Here is a 6538-nt window from a genome sequence, read left to right as displayed (position 1 = left end):
ATATATATATAATGTATTTAGTACAGGGTCTATGGGGTCTCACTACACAGATCAGACTCATAGTGATCCTCCTGTTTTCAGCTTTCCAAGTGCTGGGATTACAGGTGCACGCCACCACGCCCAGTCTCATTCCCCATCTCAGCGTGCCCTGGGGCGGGGCTGGCACAGTGCACAGGGGATCAAGTTCTGGTTCCTGTGTCTGCCTGAGCAGACACTTTAATCTGCTGAGCTATCTGGCCAGCCCTGGGAAACTTCAAAATACACTAATTCTCAGGGATGCCCTGCTCTGATTAATAAAAATGGAATTCTCTGTGGTATTTGCCTAGTTATTCTGATGTTATTATAGGTTATCGATAAATATTATGAGTAAAATGTTCACCTTGATAAAAGAATTGAATAAATAGTAGATTGGAAGGATATTTGAAGGTGAAATAGGCCATTTTAAAGGCTAGTGTTTTTCTATAAATCAGTATGTTTCAGTAAGAACAGTCTAGCTGCTTGGCAGGAATGTTATAGAGAAACTTCAAGAATGAATGTTTGGCCGAGCAATAGTACCTCTAGAATACCTCCGACCTCGAGTGCAAGAGCCCATGTTCTCGGTGCACGACTCGCGCTGCCACTCCACAGCTCGCACGGTGCCGTTTTCCTAATTTCATGCCCTGTGCATGCGGCTGTCTTCCTGAAGAATCACTGTGCTGTGGCGAGGAAGGAGGCCTTTGTGGTTGTGATACTGCATGCATTCGGGGCGGAAGGCAGGCTGGCAGGCCGAGGAAAGTCCTAGGTGCTTTATTTGCAGAGCACCTGAGCCAGAGTCCTGACAGTTCCCCACGCCCAGGGACCCTTTGTTCTTTTACTCCCACCTCTGCTATCCTAGTGTGCATTTTTAAGAGCGGGGGCTCATGTGGTGGCTGGTTAGTGCAATTTGCTTTAACTTGGATCCTAACCCCATTCCAGTTGCCTGCTTTCATTTCACTTTCGCATTGTGTAGTGCCCAGCGTACTGCTCTGTCATTTTTCTTCTTCTGGGTTCCTTCTGTTTCCTTTGCACAGTGTTGACTCTTTCTCAGCTTCGTCTCCGTCCCTTTATACTTGCGGATACTCAGATTTCGTGCAGCTCAGGTCGACTGCCGAGCACCTCTGTTGCTGAGTCGGCAGCCTCTAATATCTGTTGCTGTGAAATTATGTTGGCTTTTCCAGGACTTTAACTTTGATTTAAACATACTTGAAATATGGAATGCAGAATTTAGGAATTTACATAAAGTAGGTGATGAAATATTACATTTTGGAAAGTGGTGGCTGTGACTATGCATTAAAGGTATTTGCAAAAGCTTTTAGGTTGTTCTGAAGCGAGGTCCTGTCCAGCCAACTGTATTTTCATCACGCTGAAAGCAAATTGTTGGGGCTGACGAGTGGTGCCATTTAAGGGGCGCCATGGACGGGCAGCTGCCCGGGTGCAATTAAGACAGCTTTCCAAGGAGCGGCGGTGGTTATTTCACTATACTTTCTCCACTTTTCACGTCTGTTCCTACCAATGCAGACAGCAGGGGCTTTGAGGGCTGTTCTGCCTTCTAACGGCTGTTTCTCAGTGAGGTGTGGCCTGACCTTGGCTCTGCATTTATTTATTTAAGAAGCTTCAGAATAGGTTTCAAATTATTAGTGAATTGGAGTCTCCATTTGCTTGCAAGTACATATCCCATTCAGTGCCGCACGTCCTGCCGTGCACTGGCGCCATGAAGTGGTCACCGAGGATGAAGAGGATGGACGGGACTTCAGGAAGAGCAGTGTGCGGCTCGGCTCCCTTTCAGTGCTTCATGGTGGCTGTTCCAGATCAGATGGTAAACAGAAGCATGAGAAGGCAAGCCTGTCCTTCAGTCACTAAGGTGACAAGATGACCTGGAACATGAGAAAGGTGAAAGACAATTAGAAGGAATTAACAATTATGGACTCAGAGTCCTGAAATATGTTACTTGTGTGTATCATTTTAATACTTCCATTTTATACATTTTGATGAAGTGTGTAAGTTCATAGCACTATACTTTCTCTGCAGAGTGCATTGTTTTTATCTTTATGCTTTTCCAAAAAATATTGTGAGGGCAAGTTCTCCTGAAAATTTAATTTTTACTGATCTGTTCTCTAATTTTAATGCCATCTTTGCTGATGATGAATGAAATTATGTCCTAGCCGCGTCCTCTTCTCAAACTCCAGGAGTCCATACCCAGTACTCAGTTCAATGCCTCTGCTTTTATTATTTATTTGTAATTAATAGAGGCCAATATATGTTCTAGGTTCTAGGACTACATTAGGGAATAAAAATGAGAAAAATCCTATCTTTGTAAGGATTTTATTCTACTGAGGGCAGAAAATGGGATAAATAAGGAAAATAAATGTGACGGTAGAGGATGGTTAAATTCTTGTAGAAAAAGTTTTGAAAAAATAGGAATATGTGAGTGGTATTATTTGAAATTTTAAAAGAAATAGTTGGGGAAACATTATTGAAGAGATAAAATCTGAACAGAGTAGCACAAAGAATGTACTAAAATTAGTATTATGTTTTTATTCAATCTTGAAGGGGAAAAAAAGCATTTTAGATACGTCATCTTTTCAGGAATACCAAGGCAAACCTTATTTTAACAGGGCGTGTGCTGCGAGCAGGCGAGCTGGTATGCAGGCGAGTGCCCTCCTGGACCGTGCCCTGAGTGCTGGGGAATGCGGGTGTGTAGCGGCTTACAGGCTGGCTTCAGTGAGGGTGAGGATTTAAAGCAGGGAGTCTTCCGGAAGGCTTGCTGTGACTATCAGGCATGTAAATAAGGAGTCCATCTGTCTCTTCCTGACCTTGGCACTCCGTGGTGCTCTCTGTTCTCAAAAATGCAGCAGCATCAATGGAAGTGGTCAGGGCGGGCGAGGCCACCGCATTCCTGACTGGACTCATGCCGGGGAGGGCAACACCAAGTAGCCAAGGAGGACACTGAAGCGAACTGTCTCAGCCCACTGGGGTTCAAGGGGGAAAAAGTGAAGACAGCGGGGCAGATAGGCACTAGCTAAGCTGACCTCCTCCAGCTGGTGGAGGAAAACACGGGTCGGGTGCTTCTCCTCGGCCTTGTGTACCCCTGAGAGATTTCCTCCTCTTTCATCTTTAGGGGAGTCTGCCTTCTGTAGCTGCTTCTCCAGCAAGTGGTTTGGGAAGCTGACCCTGGCTCCTGGAGGGAAGCAGATCTCCTGTGAGCTGCTCCCGTGAGGTGTGGTAGCCCGGCTCCCCCTCTGGAGACATAGGTCAGAAGTCCTACATCATCCTCAGCTCGGTGCGGAAGCTCTGTGGGCTGAAAGTATGAACTTTACCAACAGTGTGAAGACACAGGTAGTGGGGCTGCAGGGCTAGCTGAGCGGCCTCAGTGCCTATCTAGGCAAGGGCGAGGACCTGGGGTCAATCCCCGTTACCACATGTGCTGCTGCTCTTGTCCTGGGCAGGCCGAGCTGGCCACTGAGACTGGCGTGGTGGTGAACACCTGTATTACCAGCGCTGGGGAGACTGAAACAGGAAGATCGCTATGAGCTTGAGCTGTGTAGTGAGACCCTGTGCACAAACAAAGCAAAACAGAACAAAACAGCAAAGTATCCCCTTCTCCAAGTGGTTCTGGTCTAGAAACTGCCACTAAGACTACATCTGGCCTTTTTTCATAAGGACACACCTTTGCCCATGCCTCCATGCGCTGGGAGCCTTCACTACCATCCTCTCATGCCTGGCCATATTCTGTCGGAGCAGAAACTCTCTCAGCGATGCCTCTGCAGCCATACCTCAGGGGACTGTCCCACCAAGTCCAAAAATGACTGCTCGCTACTCTAAGCCTCAGTAACCCTTGGGTCAAAAATAACCAATTGAAGGGTCGGTGAGATAGCTCAGTGGACTAAGCACCTGCTTAGGCAAGCACAGGGACCAGGGTTCGATCCCCTGTACTGCATGCCACGCCAGCCCCTCCCTTGGGCACATTGAGATGGCTATGAGTCTGGGCATGGCGGCACATGCCTGTAATCTCTGCACTAGAGCAGCTGAAAACAGGAGGATCACTACAAGTCTGAACTGCATAGTGAGACTCTGTACTAAATGTGTGAAATTTTTTAAAAAGTTAACCATTTGGAAGCCACTTCCATTTGTATTGTCCTTGCCAATGGAGCCCACGGTAGATGCACTTAGACCCAGAAACACATTTAGTACTGACATCACCTTGAATACAAATAGCAGCCCACTCGCACGGCCATCCATGAGCACCCAAACTCAATCCTCTTCTGAAAATGCCATTCGTTCTCTGGCTACAAGAACTCTTCTGCATCAAAACAGACAACTAGGGAACAGGGTGAGGGTGGGAAGGACTAAGGGGCTGACTCCTGCTCTCAGCCTGTGGGACTGTAGATGTCAAAGCTAAGATGGCCTTTGGAGACAACCCAGAGTTCATGAGAGGACGACTGTAGCTAGCAGACTGATACCAGGGCATATACGGCAGTGCGTAATATGTATTCCCATATGCCCCTCACTGCGAGCAGCAAGCATAATTTATCTCAAGCCCTGACTGATGGTTACAGGAGAGAATCTTATCTTTATCCTGATGGTGGGAGTTGCACTCCCGGACTGGGAACCCACCCACCATGGTTACACACACAACAGTGATTATTTCATCCGTGCCACAACCCTACTCGTTGGCAAGTGAGCAGTTCATGAATGCGCCCTCCCTCCCTCCCTGCGGCCTGCACACATGCCCAGCTTGTCTGTGGCAGCAAGTACCATTTGTTTCACCAAAGGCAGAGGAACTGAGCTCTGTGGCCCTGTGGCCATCTGTGCCCTTGGCAGGTAGAGGCCAGGGCTGCGGTCTGTCCCGCTCTTCAGGTGTACCTCCGAGCCTCAGGGCACTGGAGCAGGACACCGCCATGCTTCAGCAGTGCCCCACCACCAGTGTCCCACCAAAGGACATGGAGGAGACCCGAGTAGTATGGGATGGAGCTGAATACTGGGGAACGCACTGCATAAATCCCACACTGTCACCTTAATGCTTCTGCAGACGTCTAGAGCCATCCCAGCATGACTGTCCAGGAGCCATCCAAAGGTCAGAGTAGAATACAAACAGGCTTCCAAAATAACTCCATACCATTGTTAAAGCACAGACATCCATGGGAGTGGAAGGGGATCATAGGTTTATCTGACACAGACTCCATGCAGAAGTGGATCTACATAACTGGCTTATAGGAAGGAAGACCTTGTGGGAATCTCGACACCCTTGACCTGAGACTCTCTGCTCTCCAAATAGAGCCCTGAAGACACTGCCTCAGAAATTAATCTGACACTACAGCCAACAGCCTTTCTGCCTGCGCTGTTTGGGCTGCTTTTTTCTGCTCGGGGACGCACAGCCTGCGTAGCTATAGGAAATAAATGTTCTCATCTTTTAATAAATGACTCAATCTGTAGTATTCTGTTACAGAAATACAAAATAGACTAAGACATCATTTACTGTGGAAATTCAGCACCTGGAGAAAGGCACAAAGCAGGAGCTAGAAATTAACCTTATTCCTTCATCCTGCTGTATGTTCTTGCATGCTGCATTTTTCCATCGTGTGTGTGGAGGAAATAGAGCGTTGGGAAACTGTGGTGCTCCCTGGGGGACAGATGGGTGTTGCAGCAGAGTGTCCTGCCTAAGAGGAGACCCTGAACGGCCCTGTGTCAGCTCTTTGAACCAATGTCTAAGCAGGCCAGTGATTTATTGCAAAACTTTTCCAGAGTAAGTATGAAATCAACTACTTTGGCAAAGGAAAGTAAAACATTACCAATGTAATGTTAGCGATTCTATCCCTGTCTCTTAAATCATTTCTCTGTAGCTTTACTTTTTCATGTACTGAAAATTTGATTGCATTTATAGACAATGTTTTGGTGAAGTTCTTTGAGTAGCATCAGAACATAAGTTGTATTTGGGCTTTTGAAGTATAGAGTTCAGTGCATATACCTGCTATAATAAGCAGTTTCCAATTATGGTAGGTTTTTTTTTTTTTTCATGTAATCCTTGTGCAGGGGCCACGCTAATCTTCTCTGTTTCATTCCAATTTTGGTGTATGTGCTACCAAAGCCAGCATGATAGTTTTCATTTCTAACTCATATTATAATCCAACAATGATTATTGGGAAATAAAATTAAGAAGAAGGCCCTCCTTCATATACCCATCCAGGGCATTTAGCCTCTTTTCAGCATGCGGCCTTTATTGTGTTTTATTTTTGATCGTTAAGGACTTCTGAGAATTCAGCAGGCTATGTTTTGCACTTGTTCGTGAGATTTGCTACTTCTATAAGTTAGTGATACAGAACGCGTCCTAGACCTTTGATGGATTTGTTTTGAGTGACTCTGACAGCGCACGTTCATCTGCCTAGATTGAGAAGATGCTGTTTTAACATGTGAAAATAGTCTTCTTTGCTTCGCATTTTGTAAGCACAAGCTCTCCTGAGTTTTCTGTGGTTTCTGAGGATGTTATGACTGCCTACCACACTGTGCTCAGCGACCTGGCAGT

The 6538-nt window shown here is 46.4% G+C and overlaps 1 non-coding gene across 1 annotated transcript; it reads right to left on the bottom strand.

Moving 5' to 3' along the window:
• Window positions 1-6002: 6002 nt before the first annotated feature.
• On the bottom strand, window positions 6003-6110 carry LOC111818751. Its single transcript, XR_002822666.1, has one exon. It is a non-coding gene; the product is annotated as a U6 spliceosomal RNA (small nuclear RNA).
• Window positions 6111-6538: the final 428 nt, after the last annotated feature.

The sequence above is a fragment of the Octodon degus genome, unplaced genomic scaffold, assembly GCF_000260255.1.
Source record: "Octodon degus isolate 3935 unplaced genomic scaffold, OctDeg1.0 scaffold00100, whole genome shotgun sequence".
NCBI lineage: Eukaryota > Metazoa > Chordata > Mammalia > Rodentia > Octodontidae > Octodon > Octodon degus.
The sequence above is the reverse complement of the archived record's forward strand: the minus strand, read 5'-3'. Positions and strand labels throughout refer to the sequence as shown.